Source organism: Pelodiscus sinensis, chromosome 1 (assembly GCF_052426305.1).
Source record: "Pelodiscus sinensis isolate ZL-2025 chromosome 1, ASM5242630v1, whole genome shotgun sequence".
NCBI lineage: Eukaryota > Metazoa > Chordata > Testudines > Trionychidae > Pelodiscus > Pelodiscus sinensis.
The window spans coordinates 59498807-59515399 of NC_143052.1; the positions used below are offsets into that span (position 1 = coordinate 59498807).

The 16593-nt window shown below is 39.2% G+C and overlaps 1 long non-coding RNA gene across 1 annotated transcript in view; it reads right to left on the minus strand.

Moving 5' to 3' along the window:
- LOC142826551 (uncharacterized) overlaps positions 1 to 9536 on the minus strand; it is a 37977-nt gene extending 28441 nt beyond the window's left edge. Inside the window, exon 1 of the long non-coding RNA XR_012900755.2 lies at positions 9386 to 9536. This is a non-coding gene — a long non-coding RNA (uncharacterized LOC142826551). The remainder of the gene's footprint in view (positions 1 to 9385) is intronic.
- Between the last annotated feature and the right edge of the window lie 7057 nt (positions 9537 to 16593).

The window sequence follows — 16593 nt, forward strand, 5'->3', positions numbered from 1 at the left end:
ACACAAGGAATTCCTAATCTCAGCAGGGACCTCCTGGTGCTACTGTAATGCAAGCGGTAAGACCTCACAGCATCTATAATCAAAATGCAATATGGACTTCTTGGCTACAGCTACACTTGGCAGGTTTTTTTTTTAAAAGCAACTGACAAAGCATTAATATTATCAATTTAAATGTTCACAGTTATGGGAAATTTAAGTGACAACAAATCTTGAGACAAATTTACAACTTTATAAGCATTAAAACACAAACTATAAAAATGTTATCCTTAAATCAAACTCTAATAAGTTCATAAGCACCATTTTTTCCTATTTTGATATTAGTAAATTTTGATTACCAAAAACAAATATTTTTTCATTGCTTTTATCATATAAACAGAAACCATTTACCAATAAAAATCTAATCCTTGTACACCTAAATATAACAAATCAACGGTTCATATGGAAATCATGTGTGACTTCATATTTCACTGCTCCCAAAGACATATTGCCTTCTTTTACCTCCATGCAGCAGGGAAATCTAAATACTTTTTTGATCTAATTGTCACCTCATAAATTCAGCTTTATTTCAGTTATGCTTGCTTTATACTGATATAAGATCACAGGCTCCTTGGGTGAAATCATGGTTCCATAGAAGTCAGTAGGAGTTTTGCCATTTATTTCAGTGGAGTGGGATACAGCGGTGCAAGTAAACAAAAGTTTTTGCTGGTATCGGAGGGGGAGTGCATACCAGCTGGGGAGAATAGAGCTGTGTCTAGCCTGGCAAGTTTTTCCGCAAAAGCAAGTGCTTTTGTGGAAAAACTTGCCAGCTGTCTACACTGGACACTTGAATTTCCGCAAGAACACTGACGATCTCATGTAAGAAATCAGTGCTTCTTGCGGAAATACTATGCTGCTCTCGTTCGGGCAAAAGTCCTTTTGCGCAAAAGCTTGTGCGCAAAAGGGCCAGTATAGACAGCTTAGATTTATTTTGCGCAAAAAAGCCCCGATTGCGAAAATGGCTATCGGGGCTTTTTTGCGCAAAAGCGCCTCTAGATTGGCATGGACGCTTTTCCACAAAAAGTGCTTTAGCAGAAAAGCGTCCGTGCCAATCTAGACGCTATTTCCGCAAATGCTTTTCTGTTAAAAGCATTTGTGGAAAATCATGCCAGTCTAGACGTAGCTCAGTTGTTTTCCCTACATGACCCCACCCTGCCCCTAGCCAAGGTCTCCTATGCTCTTCATTTCCCTGACTCTCCCCAGCCCACTTTACCTGGAGGGCAAAGGGGTTGGAGGTGGTACAGAAGCTGGAGGTGAAGTCGGAAAAGAAACAGAACTTCCATGCTTGTCTCCTATTCCTCCATGGAGCTGTTGCACCCGTGTACAAGACTGGGGCAGCAGGCCTAGCTGTTCTGCTCCCTTTCCCATTGCTTCTTCCAGCAGGGAAAGGAGTAGAACTTCCCCTGCCCTGCCATAGAGTACCAGGTTTGGGAGTGGAGAGCTGGCAGTTCTGTCCCTTTTCCTTTGGGAGAGGCAGCAGGGAAATGAGCTGCCGTGGCACTCCCACTCCCAACTCCAGGATCCAGCTCTGTACACAGAGACATGGCAGCCAGTGGAGGGGCTGGGGATGGCTGGCTGGGTGTCTTACCAGCACACTGTACCAGGTAAAAAGAACTTACTGATACCAGCCCACTTACATCACTGTTAGAATGTCACCTCCTATAATTTAGTGCTGTATGTGTGAAACCCACACACCTAGTGTGAATCATTGTTCCATGCAGTGGCACCTAGACCACAGCAATAGAGAAGAATAAGAGACCTCTACAGCAAGGGCTGAGCACTAACTAGCTTTTAGCTTAAAGGGGAGAGCCTCCTATATTAAGCAACAAAGATCCCAGGTTCAAATCAGCTTGGGGGTGGTTACATATGCACTTGCTGTCTTGTTTGTGATATAGATACTGGACCATTTAAAAGCAACATATTCCCACTTGTAAAGATTAAATTTTTTTGGTAAGTGTCAGTAAAAAATTTCATCACCTACACTTCGCACTGATGACATTTTAAAATCAATAATAATCAGGTAAACTGATCACTTATATTTTCTCATGCAGCATTTTAATTTATTAATATTGAACTATGTTAACAGTTATAAAGATTTTACTTTTTTAATCTCAATATCTGTCATTAATTATCTGAATTTCCATAATTTCCGATAACTGAAATTTAAATCAATATCAAATTATTTAAAACATTATATGGCAAAATTATTTTAAGGTGTCCAATTCTTCCATCCCTACAAATAACTCTGCTTTTTCTTAATCAGAAAGATAATTAGTTTACATATTCCAAAAAGGTACAATGAGGGTACAGGAGTTGGAGCAAGAAGCCCTCTAGCTTGACAGTATTTAAAATTATGTCATAAGAACGGCCATAATGGGTCAGAACAAAGGTCCATCTAGCCCAGTAGCCTGTCTGCCAACAATGGCCAGCACCAGGTGCCCCGGAGGGAGTGGACTGAAGACAATGATCAAGTGATTTGTCTCCTGCCGTCCTTCTCCAGCCTCTGACAAACAGAGGCCAGGGACACCATTTCTATTCCCTGGCTAATAGCCTTTTATGGACCTAACCTCCATGAAATTATCTAGTTTCTCTTTAAACTCTGTTATAGTCCTAGCCTTCACAGCCTCCTTTGGCAAGGAGTTCCACAGGTTGACTACACGCTGTGTGAAGAAGAACTTTCTTTTATTAGTTTTAAACCTGCTACCCATTAATTTCATTTGGTGTCCTCTAGACACCGGAGGTATGTCGAAATATCTGCTTGTTGTGTAGACGAGGACTAAGTTATTTTGAAATATCGCTAGGGGAAAAATTGAAATAATGTTGCTGTGTAGATGTACACTAAGTGGTTCTGATGGCACAACAATGAAGGTAGTATACAGGTTTTAAAATATTTTAATGAAACCATATTTACATAAGAACATAAAAACAGCCGTACTGGGTCAGACCAAAGGTCCTTCTAGCCCAGTATCCTGTCTACCGACAGTGGCCAGCACCAGGTGCCCAGGAGAGGGTGGACCGAAGACAATGATCAAGCGATTTGTCTCCTGCCATCTCTCTCCAGCCTCTGAAAAACAGAGGCCAAGCACACCATTTTATCCCCTGGCTAATAGCCTTTTATGGACCAAACCTCCATGAAATTATCTAGCTTCTCTTTAAACTCTATTATAGTCCTAGCCTTCACAGCCTCCTCTGGCAAGGAGTTCCACAGTTTGACTACACGCTGTGTGAAGAACTTTCTTTTATTCGTTTTAAACCTGCTACCCATTAATTTCATTTGGTGTCCTCTAGTTCTTCTATTTAGGGAACTAATAAATAACTTTTCTTTATCGGCCCTCTCCACACCACTCATGATTTTATATACCTCTATCATATCCGCCGTCAGTCTCCTCTTTTCTAAACTGAAAAGTCCCAGTCGCTTTAACCTCTCCTCATATGGGACCCGTTCCAAACCCCATATTTAAGATATAGAGGGTTACATTTTCAAAAAGAACATCAACTTGATTCCTATTTTTTCCAACCACAAACCAATGTCTATTCCAAAAGGGGCAATCAGGTAGTCAGTTATCTAATAACTATTGACTGTGAAAAGTTAAAGACTTTTTAAAAATATCTAAAGTTTGTATTAAAAGATTAGAAGTATTTCAGAAATTTATGGTCCCACACAGATTATACACAAGTGGTGGTGGTGGTGGTGGGGGGGGATGTCATTTAAAGCCAGGGGGATGTTTTTGCATATTATGCTTCAATTCAAGCAGTGGTTTCACTGAAACAATAGGGGGCACTATAATTCTTCCTTGAGTTACGATTAAAGGGGAAAAATTGATATTCATATGTATGAAAAAATTGTGTAAAGATTCTGAATTGATGACCTCATTTGATTACTGTATCAAGCACACAGCATAGATATAGGAGAAATAGCTTACTTTTTTTCCTCCTAAAACTTTCAGTTACTTTTTAAATGTTGTGCATCAAAGCAAGCTATCTGTAAAAGAAGAATAGCTGCGTCCCATAACTCTCACTCTGTTCTAAATGTAAAAATTTGATCTCTGGTAATGCAGGCAGTTCAAAATCCTCTCTTTTCTGGAAACCAAGGCCAAGATTTTCAAGTGTTTAGTGACTCAGTGCACATGTGTTTGGGACCCTATTGGAAGCACCTAAAAGAGATGACTTGAGAGGTTAGAAGGTATATAAGGCTGGCCAGAAAACAAGAATTCTGTTTTATATCACCTAATTTTCACAGGGTTAATCAGAGCAGAACTTTATCATTTTAGGAGAAAGCTGGGTACACTTTGCTCAGTGAAGAATTCTGAAACTATCATCATACATCGGAGAAGCACCACTGTTTGAATAAACGTAAATATAAAAAGTAAGATTTCCCAATCTACTCCCACTTTGAAACCTTCTCTCTCTCTCTCTCTCTCACCAACAGATAGTAGTCCAATAAAAGATATTACCCAATATAAATAGGTCACTTACTGGTGCTCTGTGAGGGTATGTCTATACTGCACAGCTATTTCAGGATACCTGAAGTATCCCAAAATAGCTACCCAGCATCTACACAAACCACCCATTATTTAGAAATATTTTTCAAAATAACGGGTGCGCTATTTTGGCTTCCTGGTAACCCTAGTTCCACAAGGGTTAAGGGATGTCTCGAAATAGCATGTTATTTGAAATTTGGCACTATGTAGATGTGCCAAATTTCAAATTTCAAAATAGATTAAATAAGATATGCAATTTGGATAAGTAAATGGGATATCTTATTTCAAGTTTAGGGTGTTGTATAGATGTACCCCGAGCTAGTTAGATGAACAGATGAGCAAAATTAAAAAATAAAAGTTCTGACTCCTACTAGCAAAGTACAACTGGTTTTTAGACAGTTTCCTTCATACAAAAGATCAGAAAGTGTGTGCAAAATCATTATCCATTATAGCTAATTGAATTAGCTTCATACATACAATTCTACTAAATTTAGGGTTTTTTCAGAAGAATTAATTGATATATTTTGATTTATATTTAAATGGTTTGAGGTACTTGGTATTCTTTATGAAATCGCTATCAAAATATGGAGATGAGGTCAGACTTCTGAAAGAAGAGATGCACCCAGTGATTGGGCACTTCAGGACTCCCTCTCCCCTCACATTTTAACAGTTATTATCAGCTTTACTTCAAAATCTGTGTTAAAAGATACCAGCTATAATGTATAATTTATATGGGTACAAACAGACCCACATCTGTTATGACATTTCCAAATGATAAGCATTGTATTCTCAGCTATAAAAACTGCTCACACTATAAAAGCAACAGCTTAATTTATTCTAGTTTAGAGTAACAGCAAAAAAAAAAAGTATATTGATAAAATGGCATCTTCCTACTGCATGTGTTTGGTCTAAGCTCTCTCTCCCTAATCTAAGGACAAAAATTCATTGTCACAGCTCTTATCACTGGAGAGTCATCACAGCTAATGAAGAGTGAACTGGATTTTCTGGCTTCATTATCAGTGAAATTTCATACAAGACCCTGATCTTGCAATCAAAGCTGTGCAAATGAAGGCTCTTGAGCCTACACAAAGTCCCAGTGTAGTCATTGGGTGCCAAATAGATGGGACTCAACCCATGGAGCTCCAGTTGCCGAGTAGGGTTTTAATACATATTTATTCTACCCCTGCAGGCTGACGTGAGGCTGCACCTGCAGATCAGTGTTTGGAGGGATGCAGAAGCAGCAGGTACAGGTCTCTTCTAGGGTCTTCAGTAGTTTATGATGTTTCTCCCTCCAAACTGTGAAACCTCTGCCTGTTCTAAAGGGATCCCAACGAAGCCAGGAATCAGGAGAGTCTGGAACCATGGCATCTGCAGAAGATGTACTATTCAAGGACGCACAGAGGCAAGCAGTACCTTAGCAGATGTAAGATCTCCAATGAACTCAGCTACTTACCTCACCCATGAAGTGACAAACACTACTCCTTGGCGATGGGGAGAGTCTATGTAAAGTTAGTGACTTACCTACTAAAGTTTTCACTCACCTCTGTGGGTTTTCCTAGATAGAAGAAAATATAGCTCTATTCTCTATATTCACTTTATAGATTAAGTATCATTGGTACTACTTCCCAAGCCACTAAGTTGCCTGTTAAGAGCCAAGGAACATGAAATCACACAAAGCTATTTTTTAGAGTCGCTTGTGTAGTAGAGCTGCATTTTAAGAGGTTATTTTTGTACTCAAGTATTTCTGTTAAGGTGATATTTTTGATGGCTTACTTTATAGATTCTTTATCACTAAAGCTGTTGGATAAATAGGATTGTGAATAATTTCACATTCAAACAAAATTTTGGAGTTGGATATTAAACTGCATTTAGACATGAAAAAGTTATCCATGAATGAGCTAGTAAATGAAAGCTTCCAAGATGTGTCGAATATTTTGTTCACACCAAGTAATTCAGCCAGCCCCGACAAGTACAACGCTTTATGGGGATTTTGCATACTGCATGAAGAGATTATTTAAAACTCTCACTTTGCTCACCTCTCCTGCCCTTCTCCTTCTTTGCAATTCCAATAAGATCGTGACATCACTGCAACAAACAACATTTGCACTCTTATTGAATAGGTGCCAACTTTGCTAGTCTGCCTACATCATGGAACATAAACTAATATTTTAATTACATTACTTAAGGGACATTGGAACCACATTAGGGACAAGAAGTTTTGTGGGTTTGTTATAGCTGCAGTAACTTCAAACCAAAATTGATCTGTTCTTGGCATTTATAAGAGATTTAACTTTATTTTTCAATAAATAAGGTCCCACTTCGCATTCTTATAGTACTCTGCTGGGAGAGAAAGGTAAGTGAGAATTAACATAAGCAAGGTTTTGTTTCCCAGTGGCAATATGTGATTTGTGATGTGCTGAAGAGGCTAAAGCTGGTACAGAATGATATAATAAATATTCAGCTCTTCTACCAAAATATTTTACTCTATGGCCATAATAATATCTTTACTGTCAATACATGGAGTACTGCAAGATGTAAAATAGCCTCTGTGATTGTAGGAAGTTACTATAGAGCAGTAGTTGCCAAAATTTGGAAGATAGCTAGCTTCTAACAGGTCCAGTTTTCTGCCTCCCCTCCTGCCCAACCCCAAAGAGAGTCATTTACATTTCTTCTCATAGCAGCATTTTTTTCTGGGAAGTTTGAGGACAAAAAATATCAGAAAGGAGTTTGTTACAGGTTAAAATTCTGGCCGCATTAAGATTAATGGAGAAAGGAACTCCCCTCCACTTCATGATCCACTTTATGAGGCCCAGAGATGCACTTAGCTAGAGATGCATTTAGCTAGGATTTATTTTGTCTGACACTACAGGCAATACTGCCTTCCCAACAGTAAGCATGCTGTGGCAAGAGTTCTGTTAGACCACAGCATGGCTTCCTGGGAACTGCAGAAGATATGGCAAGAGTGTAACTGTCACATTTCTACATATTTGTCTTTTCCAGCTCTCCATGCAGAAGGAAACAGTTTGGTCATATCTCCACTGTCCTCAATCACTACATGAAATGAGACACTAACAAGAATCTCAGGCTACGTCTAGACTACAGGCTTTTTTTCAGAAGGAGCTTTTTTCAGAAAAACTCCCTCTTCTCCGTCCACACATGCCTTTTTGTGAAAGAGCTCTTTCACAAAAAGAATTCTTCCTTGTAGAATGAGGATTATCAATGCTGGAAAAACAGCTCTGTTCTTTTGATTTTCATGCAGAAGAATGCAATTGCAGTGTGGAAGTTCCTCACGTTTTGTCAGAAAAACATCTGTTTTTCCAACAAAACTCTGTAGTGTAGATATACCCTCAGTGAACCCAGTCAACGTTCTTGATATTCTGAAACATTTTTAATTTTGTTTACTGCCTTTCAGTTATGTTTGTAGATCAAAGTTGTTACAGAAATCTCATTCCATGCAATAGTTAATTGAACAGCTATTACAGATTGTTCTGTGAATGCAACTAATCAGAAGAAATAATGGTCAGATGAAAAATGAAATGACTTCCATTTTCTATAGGCATCTTGTGACTGAAATCAAGGGTTAAAAGAGAAACTACTCAATTAAAAAAGTTTGCTGATGTGAAAGACTTTGCCCTACTTCCATAGTTTCACTCCTGTTGCTATTGGTGTGTATCCCCTGGCAGTGCTTGGGGAAGATTATGTGATATCCTTCCCAGATCAGTGAATAAGAGGGATGCTCTTACACTAATGCAGGAGACAGAAGATTAACTAAACAACAAAAGGGTGAAACTGGAGTGCTGTCAAATGCACAGATCAGACAAACTTTTAGCATGTATCATTTTTCATAAATAAAATATAGTGAGATGCTATCTATGTAGTTATAGCAAAGCCTCTCCTAATATTCACTACTTCTTGACCCTCATCATTTTGCCAGGCAAAAAGCACACACCAATCACACCTCTTCCTATTTGCACTATCTTAGCCCTGCCATATTCTGCCAGGTTCAAAATTCCAGTTTTTGATAATTTATCTAAATGGCCCCACTAGAGGGACAACTCAGCTTCAGTCACCATCTCCTACTTCAGAGTTAGAGAAAGGCATGTAGATGGAACATGGGCTTCAGCAAGTGCAGGCTACTACAAGCAGCACTAGTTTTGCATGAACAAGAAGCATATTCAGTGAAAAATAGACCATTCTGTATTTATGGAGAAGCATGCAGACTCTTGGACTGCAGCCTCCATTCACAGTATCTAGTCTGACTGCCTGAGATTTTTCTCCCTGATAGTTAGTGTTCATTGAAGTAAACAGAATTTTCCTCAGGGACCAGATATTGGATAAAGATTTCTACATCAGCCACCATTCAATAATCTTTCTAATGAGATTGCCCTAGGAAGAAGGAATGACTGCAGTGGAGAGTACAGCAAAACAAAAAGGCTGTGTTATAAGAGCCGGAAGGAAAGGTGCTTATGTTTCTCCTTTTCTAAAAGTAGCAAAATTGGTTAATGAGGTTGTTAATTAGGGGCCAAATTGTGAATGACCTTCATATAGGTCTAGTAAATGAGAAGTACACAAAAAGCCTCTCTCACCTTCCACTCACTGACTACTGTATTGTCAGTACTAGTCTGATGCCCACTTAGACATACAACCCTGGGACCAAATCACCCGTGGGCTTAGCTGAGCATGAGAAAGCATTAAGCTGGTTTCCTGGCACACTTAAAAGGTCTTGGAAAGTCATTTCCACAGGTGGTGTTTTCATGAGGATGTGTAACTAGCAGGAAAAGCCCTGGGACCAAACCACACGTGGGCTTACAACAAACCATTGCTGAATCCCCTGTTAGGCAAAGAAAAAAACCTTTGGCATGTATTACCTCCTCCCCTCAGGCAGGACCTTCCTGTAGACAAGTCACTGATTGCAACTCCAAACCAGCAGCTCTACCTTCCCTCAGGAATGGTCTGGTAGGCAGTAGCCCCTATTCAGTTCTTGACCCCAGCCAGGCTTCTGACGTAGTGCAATTGCCAACTGTCTGCTCTTCTTCCCAGTTAGCTCCCAGCTGAATTGGATCTTGCCTTTTAACCCTTCCCTTCAAGCTGACAGCTAGTGTTGGTGTAGCAGGGTGGGGCTGACTGAGCCCATAGATACTTGTTAACTCTTTCCTCACCAATGTGGTAATTTGTATATCCTGTCACAGGCACAGTAACCCTATTTAAACTATGTTCAGAATCAGAGGAGAAAAGAGATATGTTCCCTTCTAATGACACTGTGATTCCATGTTTATATTGAGTAATGCACTGCAATAAAGAATGCATGCTTCTGGGTAAGGTGAATTGGCATGTCCCATGTTCCAGCTCTCTCTTGTGGGTATGATGGTTTATTATGACAAATGGTGTATGGTGGCATCTTCCTCACAGAAATATACTGTTGTGAAATAGACACAGTGGGTGTTTTATTGAGATGACAATGCTGTGCCGACTGACTTGTCGCTGTGACTGCTGGCAGAAATGCCATTCCACCAAGTTGTTCTTGGATCAGACCCACCAACACAAGGGAAGGGTAAAGAGGGCAGTTGCCCTGGCGTTTGACAATTCAGAGGGGCCCAGGGCTACCAGCCGCCACTACTGTTACTGTGGCAGCAGCAGCGGCTGGAGTCCCATCCCTTTAAATCACCACTGGGGTGCCACGCCATGTGCTCAGTGCAGCTCTGAGGGATGGGAATGGCATGCCACACACCCAAAGCCTCTCCCCCTCCATGAATGCAGAGTCGGCACCTCCTGCCCACTATGCCCAGGGGCCCCTGCAGGCTGTCGGCTTCCCTGTTTGGGATACAATCATATGCCTGGATGATGTATAGCTGTCTCACTATAGGCATGATCTATTCCACTTCTGAGCTACTCAGATGGATTCTGCAAAGCTAGGTGTGCTCATGCAGCAATCTCTCTCTTTCTTTCTCTCTCTCTCCAATCTCCCTGTCTGTATCACAAACTTTATCTTTTCCTGCTAGTTACACATCCTCATGAAAACACCACCTGTGGAAATGACTTTCCAAGACCTTTTAAGTGTGCCAGGAAACCAGATTAATGCTTTCTCATGCTCAGCTAATATTTGTTATTTTTACTTGACAACTTTCCAATTTTGCTTTTCATAACTGAACAATACTATCACAGTATTTGCAGTATCCCCTACACCAGTGTTTCTCAACCTTATTTTTTATAAAATACCCCCTTTAAAAATATAAATAAAATAAATAAATAAATAAATAAATAAATTTAAAGTTCCCTCAGTACCTACAGTTTTCAGGCACACATTTTTTTTACCATTGCAACACATTTGTTTAAACAAGTTTATTGTAGCTGTGTGGACGATTACATTTTTGGGTGTAAAAAAAGTATAAAAATAATAATGTGCTGTAAAACTTAATACAAAAATTCAGATTTTTCCAGATTTCAGTTGTGTTGACATGCCCCCCAGACTTCTCTTGACTACCCCAAAGGGTACTTATACCACAGGTTGAGAAACAGTGCCCTACACTTCGCACAGAGAGCTATGTAGTACTATAGTAATGGCAGTTGCCTTAGAAAACCACTTGATAATGTTTTAAGCAAGACCACATTTATACTGTTTTCTCAATTTATTCCCATACACATTCCCAGCCAGGATCTGGCCCTCCACACCAATGTAATTAGCCTTATTTTAATTGTACTGTCAATAAGCCATATGAACTGGCCTGAAGTTAAAACTAACAAAGAGCAAGGTGTACATAGAGAAGTATTTTTTATAGTATAGATAAATAGCTAGTGTTTCCTAGAGAGAGTAGCAGTACTTATACGGTTTCTGCTTTACTATCAATCACCCTGGCTTCTTTTATAGTTTCCCCTCTAGCCTCAAGTGAAAACTGAACTTCGAAAAGAGGAAAAATCAAGATAAAATGAGGAAGGTTTGACCAGAACTCTTAGAGCTTTGTGAAACAACTTTCATGCAGTCATTTGTGGTTTAGTCTCTATTTTACATCAGTTTTCAGTTATCTCAGGAGGGAAAGCATAGATTTTTTTGTAACAAAGCTCAGGGTGACTTTGTGCTGCAGGTTATTATTACATTTTAATCTCCAGATCAGATGTTCAAAACCTACAGAAAAAAAAAAAGAGATGAAGAGATGTAGATTGTTTACAGTAAGCAATAAGAAAGCTAAAGGTTAGTCAGATGGAGTTTAAGGAATTCAACACAACTTTCTATGTTTCACTGCTTTTATTTATAAATATTGCGTGAAATAATGAAAAATGCATGAATGGTGCCAAATACTTTCTTTCTTCACACACTGCACTAGTTCCTTTAAAATTTTCCCTTCACATGGGAGGAATTGAAATTACAGCAGTGGCTATTAATAGTACCAAAAGGGCTCTGAAGTAATTTGTCACTGGTAGATGATCAAAGTCCACAACAACTTTTTTTCCCCCAAGTAAGTTATACTTGAGTAAATTAGATGAAATAACCCATCATCTTGAATTTCATGAAGTGAGCAATGGCGAATCGTCTACTAATAGGAAGAGAGACTGGGAATAGTCATGCACATAAAGCAGTAAGAAAACCCAAGATCACAGTAAAATTGTTACAAAACTAATGGATAGAATATATCATGCTACTCTTGAAGTCTTCCAGTTACTTAATTGCAGCATCTAGATTGGCAGATTGTTATTGTTCACTAACTTTTTCAACAGATCTTTTAAAAAATCACAGCATACTATGATGTTACTTTGGCATTCCCAGGAGATTGCTTCATTTCAGGAAGATGGTAACTTGTAATTCCAGTGTACAGCCTAGTCAATGTTTAGCAGCTGGTTGTAAAAAAGAGTAGAGGACACAGATTTATAACAAATCATAATAGACTCTGATGTGGAGGGGAAAGCTGAGCTGCACAATTAGACTGTCTATCAGATTTTACTCATTATTATAAGCACAGTCAATATATTTTCCTTGCGCAATATCTATGAGAACTAACAATTCTTCTAACTATCATGCTCTATCCCAATGAACAGACCTTATTATTAATATGATGGTAATGGATTCCCTCCTTTAACATTTCAGATAAAAATGATCTGCAACCTGAAACAAATAAATACATGCACATATCTATGATAAAATATTTGTTGTCTCCTAAACTGTAGAAGGATTTTACCATTTGCTGCGGTATCACAGATTAAATGGTGTTCATACCTCCAAGATTTAGTTCATGAATATTTGTGAGATAACACATTATTTATTACTTTAATACATTCTTAGCCTTGTTACAGGGAAATTTTGTTATTCAGATTCATAACATGAAATAGGGATACTTTCTTCCCTGGAAACATTTTACTGCCTATTCAAAGATGTAAAATGAATATTAACATATTATATATTAATTTGCATGGTGAAGCAACATGTAAATTGCATGCCATATTGTAGGACATTTTTGCAGTCATATTAGGAGAGCATTAAAAAGCAGAAAGTCACATTGTCACATTCCATCTAAGTTATTTTCAAATAATGTAATATCAGGCTGCTGTTAAGGAGGCAATCTTGATGTAATACCATCCACTAGATCTTAAAAATGATTAAAGAAACTTTTGTTTGATAGCTTTCGGTCTAGCAAAAAAATCACGTAACAGTTGTGGCTGTGAAATCCCTACTTCTTTTATTGTTTTGTCTTAATGGTGCCCATTTCTATATTATTTATCTGTATGGTCTCTGGTACTTTGTTTCAGTTGCAAAATTAACTTTTGTTAGGTGTAAATCAAGTATGGTGGAGGGGTACAATTGGTTAAAGAATTGTTTTATAATATCCTAGGATTAGTTAAAAATATTTAGTAATATTTGAGCTAAGGTATAGTTAAGCAAGTCTCAAATTTCACTGTATAAACTGAAGTCCAAAGGGAAGATCTTTGGAACCAATGCCAAGACACAGCCCCAATATTAGATCTCTACATCCTGCCAAGCACACCACGAAGAAGCTGAAGTTCCTAGGTGACCTTGTAGACTGGCCTTCAAGAAAATTTCATCTGTCTTATTGGGAGTGGTGAGCAGAATAACAGGGCTGGAAGAAACCTTAAGAGGTGATTGAGTATTCTATGTTTAGCATGTGAATTCTGTTCTGGTGATTGTTAATAAATATATGTTAAGGATATTACAGTGTAAAGCTCTTCCACAGATAAGACTCCTTAGAGCCCTGAGCCCACAGGAAATGGATGTTTGCTGTGAGTCCACAGGGAATGGGCATTATACCCAGAGCCTATAGAGGAGTAGAGCATGGAGCCCATGAGGAACTAAAGTTAGGTGTCTTTAACCTGGAACCCAAGGAACTGGGAAAGGGTGGGAGGAATAACATTTGAGATTTTCTAAAACAGCATTCAAAATTCACTTGCAATATAAGTAGAAAAAAACCTCTGACTCAAGAGTGAAGTTTATGAAAGCTCTACTCCAGTGTACTAATACTTCCGCCGTCACAGTGAGCTTCAAAGAAGCTTAGTTATAGGTGTCTGCATTTGTTTCTCTTGATAGAATCTTCTGAAGTCATGGACCAATAAGATGCCCTTTGATGGGCTGAAAAAAATTCTACATTTTAGGAAAAAGACCCATTAAAACAATTCTGTCTCTTGGAGCTCTTCCAGTTTTATCAGGAAAGATAACTCTTCACTGTTGAAAACCACCCCAAAACTGTTTATACTTTGCATTTATTATTTACATGTATTGGGTCAGCCAGAGGGAAAAATATATCAAGAAATACAAACCACTAATGCATGTGCTTAATTATACCCACAAATAAATAGTACTATGGAGGTCAAGATCTAAAGCAATGAGCCTGCAGGAAATCCACCTTGCATCTGTGCAGAGCCCAGCTAACATCAGTGTCAGCCCATATAAGTGGATCCCTTCCAGGGCTGGGCTTATGGGTGGGCTCCATAGTTGGAGGGGCGTTGTGGTCAAGGGACAAAAGTGGGGTAAGTCTATAGTGTGAGGCTACAGAAGGAAGCTTGGGCAATGGGGGTGGGGGAAGTCAGTGGGGTCTGGGGGTGACGCATCCATGGCGGAGCCCAGGGAGACAGCAATGATCAGGGAGGTTGGGTGCAGAGCCTTCGGAGGCAGCTGGCATCAGGGGTACTGAAATACATCTTTGCCCATGGCCCCATTTTTTCCAAGACAGGCCCTGATCCTTTCATGTTAAAGGAATAACATTTGTGCATGAGTATGTGAGTCATTGGTAAGGTTCAAGTTGTAGGACAAGTCACAGAATCAGAGCATCATAGGGTTGGAAGCGATCTTAGGAGGCCATCAAGTTCAACCCTGTCCCAGGCAGGACCAATCCCAGCTAAATCATCCCAGCCAAGGCTTTGTCAAACTGGGACTTAAAAACATTTAAGGATGGAGATTCCAGAGCTAACCACCCTAGATAACTCATTCCAGTGCTTCACCATCCTCCTAAGGAAAAAAACCTATTTCACAATATCCAACCTAGATTTCCCTCACTGCAGCTTGAAAGCATTGCTCCTCATTCTGAAATCTGTCACTACTGAGGACAGCCTCTTTCCATAGTCTTTGGAACCTCCTACAGGTAGTAAAAACTGCTATCAACTCCTCCTTCACTCTTTTCTTCTGTAGGCTAAATAAGCCCAAACCCCTTACATCGGCCTCATAAATCATATGCTCCAGTCCCCTAATTTTTGTTGCCCTCTGCTGAACTCTCTCCAATGCATCCACATCCTTTCTGAAATGGGGGGACCCAGAATTGGACATAATACTCCAGATGTTTCCTCACCAGTGCCAAATAAAGGGGAATAATTACTTCTCTAGGTCTGCAGGCAATATTACTACTAATGTATCCCAATATCCCATTTGCCTTGTTGGATACAAGGGGACAATGTTGACTCATAGCCAGTTTCTCATCCACTGTTATCCCCAGGTCCTTTTCTGCAGAATTGCTGCTTAGCCATTTGATCCCCAGCTTGTAACAATGCTTGGGATTCTTCCGTCCCAAGTGCAGGACTCTGCACTTATCCTTGGTGAATCTCATCAGATTTCTTTTGGCCCAATCCTCCAATTTGTCAAGGTCATTCTGGACCACATCCCCACCCTCTAGCACGTCTTTCTCTCCTGCTAGTTTAATGTCACCTGAAAAATTGTGGAGAGTGCAATCCATCTCTTAATCCAGATCATTAATAATGATAATCAAGATATTTATTCCCTGTGCTCATTCTCATCTTCTGGCAAACAGAGGCTAGGGACACCATTCTTGCCCATCCTACCAAATAGCAATTGATGAACCCATTCACCATGAATTTATCACATTCTTTTTTTTAAATCTTTATAGTCTTGCCTTCACAACATCCTCCGGCAAAGACTTCCACAGGTTGACTGCATTGTGTGAAGAAATATTTTCTTTTGTTTTAAACCTGCTGTCTTTGAATTTCATTTGGTGACCCCTAGTTCTTGTGCTATGAGAAGGAATAAATAGCACTTACTTGTCTACTTTCTCTACACCAGTCATGATTTTATAGCCCTCAATCATATCCTCTTTAGTCATCTCTTTTTCAAGCTGAAAAATCCCAGTCTTATTAATCTCTCCTCATTCAGAAGCTATTCAATATCCCTAGTCATTTTGTTGCCCTTTTTGGAACCTTTTCCAATTCCAACATATCTTTATTGAGATGGAGCGACCACATCTGCACACAGTATTCAAGATGTGAGCATACAATGGATCTACATAAAGGCAATATGGTATTTTCTGTCTTATTCTCTATCTCTTCCTTAGTGATTCCCAACATTCTTTTTGCTTTTTTGACTGCCGCTGCACATTGAGTGGATGTTTCTAGAGAACTATCCACAATGACTCTAAAAGCTCTCTCGTGTGATAATAGCTAATTTAGACTCCATCATATTATATGTATAGTTGGGATTATATTTTCCAATGTGCGTTATTTTGCATTTATCAACATTTAATTTTATCTACTAAACTGTTGCCCAATCACCTTCTTTTGAGAGATCCCTTTCTAGCTCTTCACAGTCTGCCTGAGACCTAACTGTCTTGAGTAATTTTGTCTCATGTGCAAA